Source organism: Maylandia zebra, linkage group LG17 (genome assembly GCF_041146795.1).
Source record: "Maylandia zebra isolate NMK-2024a linkage group LG17, Mzebra_GT3a, whole genome shotgun sequence".
NCBI classification, from domain to species: Eukaryota; Metazoa; Chordata; class Actinopteri; order Cichliformes; family Cichlidae; genus Maylandia; species Maylandia zebra.
The window spans coordinates 10680427-10691333 of NC_135183.1; the positions used below are offsets into that span (position 1 = coordinate 10680427).

General features: G+C 40.9%; 1 long non-coding RNA gene across 1 annotated transcript in view; it reads right to left on the reverse strand.

Annotated features, from left to right (window-relative positions):
• Positions 1–10430, reverse strand: part of LOC143413367 (uncharacterized) — a 37696-nt gene extending 27266 nt beyond the window's left edge. The window contains exon 1 of the long non-coding RNA XR_013094003.1: positions 10318–10430. This is a non-coding gene — a long non-coding RNA (uncharacterized LOC143413367). The remainder of the gene's footprint in view (positions 1–10317) is intronic.
• Positions 10431–10907: the final 477 nt, after the last annotated feature.

Sequence of the window (10907 nt, forward strand, 5' to 3'; positions counted from 1 at the left end):
CCATATTCTATCACTCGGTGTTGGAGAGCGTTGTGTTCTTTGCAGATGTGTGCTGGGGAAGTGGGGTGAAGACAGCTGATGCCAACAGGCTGAACAAACTGATTAAAAAGGCTGGTTCTGTCCTGGGTGTCAGACTTGAGAACCTGGACGAGGTGTCTGAAAGGAGAATGCTAAAAAAAGCTTCTTTCTATCATGGACAACCCCTGTCACCCCATGCACGCCCCCATGATGGACCATTGGAGCAAATGCAGCAAAAGACTCATTGCCCCAAAATGCAGAACTGACCGCCACAGTAAATCCTTTGTGCCAGTGGCAATAAGACTGTATAACTCTTCCTCACTCTGTAGGTGATTTTCCTGAGACTATTACCAATGTTATTCTGTTCCCTTTCAGACCGTGCAATATTACCCAACAGTACCTTATTGAATATTTGTTTCATCCCCCCCATCATACATTGCTACTCCCTTTATTCTATTGCACAATACTATGTCACTTTCTAGAATCGCCTGCACTGATAGTTAAGTTATTTATTATCCAGGATATAGTTATATATATTACTTCGTTAGAGTTATTTGATACTATGTCGTGCACTATCCTACTGTATGTTACTGTATACTACTATTCTTATTGTATATATTGTATATCTTATTCATCTGTTCCTCTGTCTCTCCTGCTGCTTTGAGCATGTACATGACAAAAGAATTTCCCTCGGGATAAATACAGTTATTCTTATTATTCTTAATCAAAACTAAACTGAAACTAATTATTTTCAAAAAAATAAAAACTAAACTAACAAACAAATGGTAAAAACGAATTAAAACTGATATAAAATTTTAAAATCTGAAGTCAAAACTAAATAAAAATAAAAACTAATGAAAATTGCAAAACTATTAAAATCCTGGCAGTGACAGAAAAAAAGAACAAAAGGCAGCCAAAGTCCAAAGAAGACCTTTGAATGTCCTTCAATAAGCCTGGTGAAGTATTCCCGAAAACTAAAGAAATGACATGTATGAAATTTAGCTGATGTGCAAAATCCAAAGGAAATTTTATTGCAGTGCATTCAGTATTAATTAGGATATTCAAACAACCTGTCCCTAAATAGACAGGACTGTCACAGGATCTCATCAAGAAGAGAAAAAGGGGCTGGATTTGCCACACACTTCGAAAACCATTCGACAACGTCACAAGGCAAGCACCAGACTGGATCCCACAAGGAAAAAGGAAAGTGGGGAAACCCAAAAAGACGTGGAGAAGATCTGTCAAGAGCAAAGTGAAGGCAGCCGGAATGACGTGGACACAGCTGAAGAGAACGGCCCAGAACAGAGTCCGTTGGCGTGGTGTTGTTGCAGATTTATGCTCCACCAGGAGTCTACAAGAAAATTGATTTATCACAGGATCTCCATTCATTAGGGTTTACCCTTGGATTTCTAAGTTGTAATGTAACATCTATCCACATTCTAATCCTAAGCTATCAGAATATGCAATTTATTTAAAAAAAAAAATACAAATCTAGGGTTACGATGATGACATAGACCTCAACAGGTTAATACTGATTTGAATATTAGTTATTATAACTGCAGTTCAATCCATCCCATAGACCAGGGCTGTGTTTTTCTTTTTTTCCCCCACACTTTACATTGCCATCAATGAGGCTGATTTGGACCTGTTGGTGGGCCGGTTCAGGGATCTTTGACATCCCTGACACCAACAGTTGGCTCAAATCAAAAGTGAGTGAAGAACCATGAGGGGGTTCAGTCAGAAGACATTTCTGGTAATTTAGTGGTCATGGGGGAAAGTTTCATTGAGACCAAAACAAAATACAATGCATGAAAGAAATGATTCTAAAAGGACAATGCAAGCAGAAGTCAGTCATATTAGCTGAGCATACTGATTCATTTCATTTTTCCTAATCAATGAACACATTGCGTATTTTGGATCGAAAATTGGTGAAAATGCCAGCGCATTTATCCAAATGGGGAAAATGCCAATGTGTTTCTCCACGGCTGTACACCTGAGAATGTCAGTTATAAAATTTGATAGATTTTTTTTCTTCTCCCACCATATTTCATGGATTGCCTAGCATCACACACCTCCTACTCAGAAAAGCCAACATCTGGCTGGATTGGATGAGAACACAAACACATATTGTGCCTGTGGACTGTGCTGGCAGACACGCATGCTCACAACGATGGGCCTGGCATAGTGGGATGCTGAATTTTCAGAGTGAATTAGATGTTGGACCTGATAAGAAAGTGTTGTACTTTTGCAAATTAGGCTTCTGATATACAGTTTTTTCCCTGTTGTTATTTTTATTATTACTTCCCGTGCTTTGATTAAGTTATACAGACTGGATACATCTGTATATTCAGACACACAAGCCTTTCACCTTGAAGCCTGGGTGCAAACTACAGGTGAGCCAGGGGGAGGCTTTGCTCTTCTTAATATTGCATAAGCTAGTAAGATGATTTGTGGATTTTGTGTGTGTTCCCATGTGTGTACTGCAGTGGAGTGCGAAACTGTAGTATTTCTTTTTGTTATACATCTGTAAATACACTGTCTCTCTGGCCCCAATTGAGCTGAAAGGCACACAGCAGTGGTGACTTTTCATTAATTTTCTCATTTTTATTATTCATAGTCACACTCAGTGCTGAATTTGCAGATTTTGAAACACATGCTTCAGTTCCATTAGTTCAGGGGGAGGGGAGGGGAGAGGAGAAAAGCATCAGATAAAGCCAAAACTGCTCCTGCTAAAACTGTCATCAGGTCACATTATATATTTATATTTAATAGATTAAACAAGCCTTTTTTGCACATAGGAACAGTCTGAATATCGGGCTGTTCTTGTAATAATAATCATTAGTTGCTGTAAAACTCTTAAGTGCTGAGGACTGGGACCATGCACCTACACATAAGTTAGTGCAGTTCATAGTTTCCGACATGACATGCTGTAAATCTGAAGATAGGACCCCGTCTCACAGCAGGTCATGACATAGTTCATGAACACAGATTGTTCTGTTTTTTGTTTTTTTTTTTCATGTCAGCAAGTGAGCACAAGCATGTACGTAATGCAGCAGGAAGTATATCCCTGGTCAGAAGCGTGGATTTGGTATGCAGGCCAACGTAAACGACTACCACCCCACCGTTTTGCCTTTGAATCAGCACATATCAGAGCAGACTGATGAAAAGTCATGTTTAGAGTCTCAAAATAATGTTGGGAATGTTGTTGTGAAAAACATGGTCAGAAATATGAGTCAATGCAATAAAGGTAATAACTACATCTCAGACAGCCAAGAGACCAGAAGGACACTTAAAGTGGAAATGAAACACTCAATGTATAAAGGCTAATTTACACCATGAAGCCCTGCTCTTAAAAATGTCTTAAAAAGACGAAAATCCACCTGTGAGCCACAATGTTGCAGTTTGTAAAGCACTTTATAAAAGAGAACAGTGTGGAGGGGATTGCTTGTTTGGTTGGTTGCGCACCAGCCAACCAAGCAATCCGGTGACATAACGTTCTGTACTTACAGAAGTGTTACATCTATATCAGTTTATGAGAGAACAACTCTATGGTGCAAATTAGCCTTTATACATTGAGTGTTTCCTTAAAATCCCTTTTTAATGCAGCTAATAAAGTTGACTTTAAATCATATGGCAAGCACAGTCGGTCATGTTACCTAAACTTAAAAGACATTTAAACATTGTGCAAACACAATGATAGTCATCTATCCATTACCAGAGCCCTTTAGTAAGTCATGGTCGTATTAAAGGAGCAGCTGTGGCAGTGTTTTACCACCTGATTGGTCCTCCTGTTTGTTGTGTTCTCCAATGTCTCTTTTGGTTAATGTCTTCTCTCGTCTCCTCCTAGTTGTTTGCCTAGGTTGTCAGAGTTGCCAAGATACTTACCTCTAGTCCCTACTGGAGTGCAAGAGTCGCAGCTGGATCATTACTGTGTGCAAGTCCAAGCCTGAAATCAATCTGTGGATCACAGTATGTACCTTCAACCTATCTGCCTGCCCACTCTCCACCATCCAGCCTGCAACACTCTCGGAAACCAGCCTACTCACATACAGACTGCCTTCCGGCCACCTATCTTTCTAAACCAAGTCAGAATGCTTCCCAATCTCTCTCTTTGCATTCGCTTTAGTCTCTTCCCTGCCAGCCGTTGCTTTTTTCCAGATTCAAAACAAGAACATCTTCTACCAGGACATTAAGCTGGAGAATATCTTGATAGAAACCAGTACAGATGTCCCGCGTTTAAGGCTCATTGATTTTGGACTCAGTTGCTTCACAAAGAAGACTTCATTGTAAAGGACCTTCTATGGTACTCTAGCCCACATCCCACCTGAGTGTTATCAGTCGTACAAATATACAAATATAGGCCTGGTCCCACCACTGTGTGGCAGCTGGGAGTGGTCCTGTAGTCCGCAGTCCCACACAATTTGAAACAACAGGCTTTCTAAGCATCAAAATCAAGATTAAAAGGCAAAGTACATAAAATAAACTGTTGTTGTGATTTGATGCGATATTAATCAATTACTGAGCTGATGCTATTTCGATTACAACAAGGAATTTGATTCCAAAGAGTTCCCATTATAACCCTGTAATCTTCCAACTCCAACAGGGAACATTTTTTGGTGAATGCGACAAAATGTCTTTTTAGGACTTTGAATCAGCTCAATTAGTTTTTTTAACTGCTCCAAATCTTGCTTTTTAACTTGCAAAAATTAAAAAATTTGAACTATTCTTTTGTAATACTTCTTTGCTGATAGTGGAAACTATCGTCGCATTTCATTTCCACCCTCAGCAAAATGACGTCATTTCAAAAAGAAAAAGAAGAACTTTAGATCGGATTAACTCGCTGAATCCTTTTTGACAGGGACTCTCATTGTCCCAAATAAGTGGCTTTCTCCCGAGGCCATTGTAAGTTTGGAGAAACTCACTTGCAACGATTTTATTGACATGTCGTATAGCACTTTTAATTCCCATCGTGCAGATCTGCTTAAAGAAAAGAAACTCTCAAACAAAACTCCCAGTGCACTGTTCAAAAACAAAAAATAAAATAAAATAAAAATAACAGATCAAAATGAAAAATAAAAATACAGAAGCCCGGTCTTAGGACTTGTCCCAGAATATTCTTTCTCTAAAAAGTAAAGACACACCAAATCTAGAACTTGGTGAAAAAGAAAAATGCCTCAGCCAATCCCCAAAACTTTCACCAACCATCCCACACGCTTCACACAAACGCAATATTCTTTGAAATGATCAGTTTCTTCCTTTGTCCCCAGGTGTGTGCCACGGTAAAACCTTCCCCATACATCAGAAACAAAAAACTAAAAATCTGCTAGTTTCACTCATTTTAACTCTGGCTGCAGGATTCTGTTCACCCCTGCTATCATTCAGTCATATTCCCCAAAATAATACTAATTCAGTTGTCTATGTATCACTTCTCAGACAGGATGATGGTAACAGTATTGCCTACTTAAAATTGTGTTTGATCCTAATGAGCTTCATTACATGTGTGTGTGTGTGTTAGTCGGGTTAATGCATTTTCTATTTCTGTGCATCCTTTTATTCACATTCCCCCTTTTTTCTGAAACAAAACTCCGTTCACTCCAAATTTTGTTTCAGAAACATCTAAATGAAAATCTCTGTCATAGTCAGGCACAGCTAAACCCCAAATGCTTGCAGGTTACCATCAGCAACCATGCTGTGTGTTGTTAACCCCTTCTACAAATACCCTCTTTTGATGTGTGCCACTTTGTGTATGATTTTATGCTACCTCTAGTACATAATAATAATAGATTGGATTTATATAGCGCTTTTCTAGGCACCCAAAGCGCTTTACAATACCACTATTCATTCACTCACTGGTGGAGGCAGCTACAGTTGTAGCCACAGTTGCCCTGGGGCAGACTGACAGAAGCGAGGCTGCCATATCGCGCCATCGGCCCCTCTGGCCAACACCAGTAGGCAAGTAAGGTAAAGTGTCTTGACCAAGGACACAACGACCAGGACAGAGAGCCCAGGGATCGAACCGGCGACCTTCCGGTTACAGATGCGATTCCCAACCCCCTGAGCCACGGTCGCCCAAAAATGGAAAGGTGACACCACATGTGTGGTGTCACCTTTCCATTTTTTCTAACAGTACACGTGCATACCTCAGTGCTTGTCTTCCTCCCCCTTTTGTGGTGGTCTGGACACTGTGTCAGTCCTCCACTTCAAGGCAGTCGTTTGTCTCCCCGGATTCCTTAACCCAATTTGATTCCCCACACTAAAACAGCATTCCTCTGTGTCCTCACCTGCTCTTTCTTTCACTTTGGTCTCTTCTTCCACTTTGCAGTCCAGTGGCAGTCAGTTCTCTTCAGCTTTGTCCCGTGTATCTCTTTGTCCCACTGTCTCTTTCATTGCCATCTCGCTCCCAACATGGCAAATGTCAAACTCAGACAGTCTTTTCAAAAGTCCTTCACACACAGTGAAGTTGCAGCTTGCTGGAAATGCATCTCCATTCATCCAATCAAGATGATGGATCTTCTTTCTGATACCGTTTGCCCACAGCGCTGCTGGACCTCTCTGGTCAGGACTCTGGTATTGTCTCTTGGACTGCTGTCCACTGTTGATGTTCATGGTTGTGCTTCTGGAACTGCACTCCTCGTCTTCAAGGAGAGATTAGCTTCCTTGGAGCTTGCTTGTTCAGGATGAGGATGGGAAGCTGCAAAACAATTCAGCCAAAAACTCGGGCTGTGTGTTTCTAATGATCTTAACCTATAATTTTTCTTCCGACTGCTGCCCGTGGAGAATTGATCCAGGTCCGTTCCCCACCTGTAATCGACAGACTGAGTGACTTTCATTATTCACTGTCACTGCATATGTATTTTAATCACTGCTAAAGCAACACATCACCACTTATTTTGTTTTGAACTCTACTGACTTTAAACCCCGAAAATGAAATTTTTATTTGTTCTTAACCGCAAACACAAAAATCTTCTTGATGTTGTTGTTAATTATTTTCATCCACAACACTCTGATTTATGTTTTCTTTTGTGTCCAGCAGGGGAAGAAGGTGACCTGTAGTATCACTGCTGCCCCCAGTTGGAGACAATTTCCCACTCACACTTCCACACTTTTTATTTTCTTTTTTCTTCTTTTTTTTTTCTTTTTTTCTTTTTTACCCCATTGTTTTCCACCCACACATTAACCCTTTAAGACCATAGAACCAAGTCCGTCAGAGCATATATTATATTTTTACATGCTGTAGTGCCATTTTTGGGAGCATTTCAAGATGCTATGCATCAATACAACCATTATAGCCCAAATTTTAATAATATGTCTGCATTAATTGCATAGTAATTACATGAATTTCAAAAAAGTGCAATAAAGTACAAAAAAATTGAAAATCGTTTTTGTTTTTTAACATATATTTCTAGTTAGAGAAATTTAAGAGGCTTATCCCTCAAAACTGCAAATACAAAAAAGTTGCAAAAAATAGTTTCCCATCACAGGAAATTTATTTTGAGTTTCTTTATAGTTTTATTTTTGAAATACACCAATTTTTATACACTGCAGGAAAAACGAAAATAAATATTAAGATGCAAATTTGCAAAATAACAGCATATGCATCAAAATAAACTATTTCCAGCAGTTCAATATGAGTCCTAAGCATCCCAGAAATTATACAGAAAGTCATAAAGTCAAACATAACTTTTAAAAACACAAGTATAGGCTCATAAGGCCCTGAAGACAAAAAACTACATTTCCGCAAAATGACGTCACTTCCGGTTTCGGGCAGGACATGGCGGACCTGCGATAGTTCGTGCTGATGGACGTAGGAAGTGTTACAAACAGCTGATCGAATCGGCAAAGCGTTTTTCTGGAATATTATATTTTTGTTGCTGCAAGCGCTTTTTATGCAGTTTTTGCAAAGCTATATGTGGAAGGAAACCGTGACTTAGGACAAGCTGATGGCATAAGATGTAAGTACAACTCCTCCGGTTTCATATGCAAAAAAAATTATTGTGCTAGCTTACGTGGTTGCAGTGCTACCGGGATTTAAAAATAGTTATGCAAAACGGAGCGTGTCCGCTCCGACCGGCTTTAAAGGGTTAACCTGTTAACTCACTCCTCCAACCTCATTCTCCTTTCTCCCCAACAGTTCTCATGCAGTCCACGATCAAATTCTCCAATCATCCTTGAGTACTTGGTCACCTTTAAATGTCACTGTTAATTTTATCAATTTATTTATCATTAACTTAACACTAATCCACTGTTTATTTTTCTTTATTTATTTTAGTTCATTTTCTCCTATTTGATCACTTTGATTTCTTGACTATTATTATTTCACAGAAAATCAACTGATGTACTTTGTCTCCCTTTTTGTCATCAAGGAATTCACCCACACACTCACAGCCTGGTCACTCACCCCCACCTTTCTTTCTCTCACACACACCACATTTTACTCCTCCTTTGTTCCACCTGTGAACCCGCCCCTTGAGGCTGGCTCACACACCTCATACTTCTCGCAGTCCCATTCAAACTTTCTGCGAGACACTTCCTCTGCTGATTCAGGACAACGCCCTGATCCGCACACAGAGCGGGTGCCGTCCGCTCTTGTACACCTCACAAATTATTCAAACTGCGCCACGGACTCGATACCGCGGTTTCTCTTCCCCAAAACATAAAACCAAATTCAACCCCCCAATTGACTTCACAGTTTGCAACAATTTGTGACATGGCCTCCTGCCGCGATTTCTACACACCGCAAACACACACAAATTCTTTTTATTACTTCGGACAAGACACAAACTCTAACTGCGCTTTCACACACATTACACAGTCCTCTTTCTGCATCAGGCACTGGTTCAACTCAGCTCGGAATCTAACCGGCCAAAGCAATCCTGCTTTTATGCATAGTTCAGACTGCGACAGGGACTTCAACCCAGACTTAGTTATTTAGGAGTTCCGAATCCCCAGGTTACCAGCCTGGATCTCCTGTCCCACAGGTCCTACTCCCATGTCCGAGAATAGGTGGGGCAACCAAGCCCGGAACACACACGGCCCTCAGCCGGTGACGAGGCCTTAAACCCCGCTTTCTAATTACTAATAGTAACACACGTTTCCTGCTTTAACGCACGGGGACGGGTCACAACACTGCCACTTTTTTCCTAATAACTAAGACGGATCACACACCGTCGCGGATGAAACACCACTTACAAATCCATAACAAACGTCTCCTGCTTTAACGCACTGAGATTTTCTTACGGCACACTAAACATCAAACTGAAGTTCTTAGCAAAAGTCTCTTGCTTTAGTCGCACTGGGACGGGCCCTAGCCGCCTCTTTATTCTACTGAGTGAATTTACACTGTGATACGCTCAACTTAGCGAACAGATAATTTAAACTTTATTCAATTTGCACACTTCGAAAATAAACAGGTGGTGCCTACCTTTTAAATGATTGAGCTAGCTCTCTGTTCGCCTCGTTTTCACGATCTCAGCTCTGCCAATTCGTCCTCTCTGAGCCTTGAGCGAATCCCGGGTTTTCGGCACCAAAACTGTTGCGAAATCAGTTTCACCCCGGTTCTTTTTATTCCTCGAAGCATCCAGAGGCGGCACCGGACTCAGTAGTCATTTTCACAAAACCTTTATTCATCTTTATTCATCTTCATTTAAGCATGCATCTTCTAGAAGGGGAGACGTGCAAGGCCAGTGTCCCTCTGCAGATCTTCACTCCTTTGTCTGTGTTTGCAGCACACCCCCATGGTGTGCTGCAAACTCTGTGTTTGTATGTGTGCACGAGCATGTGAGTGCCTGTGTATGCGCGTACCCGTGTGTCTTTGTGAGTGCAGGTGAGTGAGTGTGCGTGTGGATGTGTGAGTGTGTGTCTCTGCATACGTGACTTCCTGACGGTCATAAAAGTAATCTCACCCAAGCTACACCAAATTCCTCTACACAACATAGAAAACACAGTTAACATATTACAAACACTGAGACCCCCACTCTGCATCCACTGGGCCATTGGCCTTGTTGTCTTACATTTACAGATAAGGTGGAGAGTCTCCTACAAACCTACTTCTAAGTTTATAACAATTATGAGTTTTATTAAAGGTACAAGCATCAGCATCAGCAACCTCCAACTGTAGCTTCCTGTCTCCTTTTATGGCAGGCAGACCCCCAGTGTCCATAAATTCCTTTCCCTCTAAACAATTACACACACTCTCAGGCCTACAGCGAAGCCAACCTAAAACAGACCAATCCTTCCTTATTCCTCTGATCTAAACAAATTTAACACATCATATTATAATAATTATTTTCTTGTACTCACAGTTACCACGTCATGCTGGCTGTTCCGTCTCCAGGTTAGGCGTCGCACCCATACAATCAGGCAGCGGGTTCCTCTTTTCACCTGGCCTTCACACATTCCTCCTCATATCTGAGGCCTCTCTCCTCCCAGTGCTCAGCTAGCCTGCTTTTAAAAGGTCTTTACACAGCCGATAGGCCACCTCTGGACACACCCATACCTCAGCAGTTGATCCCTATCAACTAATTTGTCCCATGCGCAGCCAGTCCACAGTGGATTAAAACCATGTCAAAATAGAACACTAAAAACCATGCAATATAAACAGAATAAAACCATGCAAATCAAAACTGCACTCATACATAAACACTAAAAATCAGAATAAAACCAATATACAAGATAAATACAAAATTTACACTAAGATTAAATCCTTATATTTTGCATTCTCTAAAAAAATATTAAAAGTGTATTTGGAGGCATCCTTATCAGATGTCCGAACCATCTCAACTGGAGGAGCAGCGACTCTACTTTGACCCCCTCCCGGATGGCCGAACTTCTCATCCTGTCTCCGAGGGAGAGGCTAACCACCCTTCGAAGGAAGCTCATTTCCGCAGCTT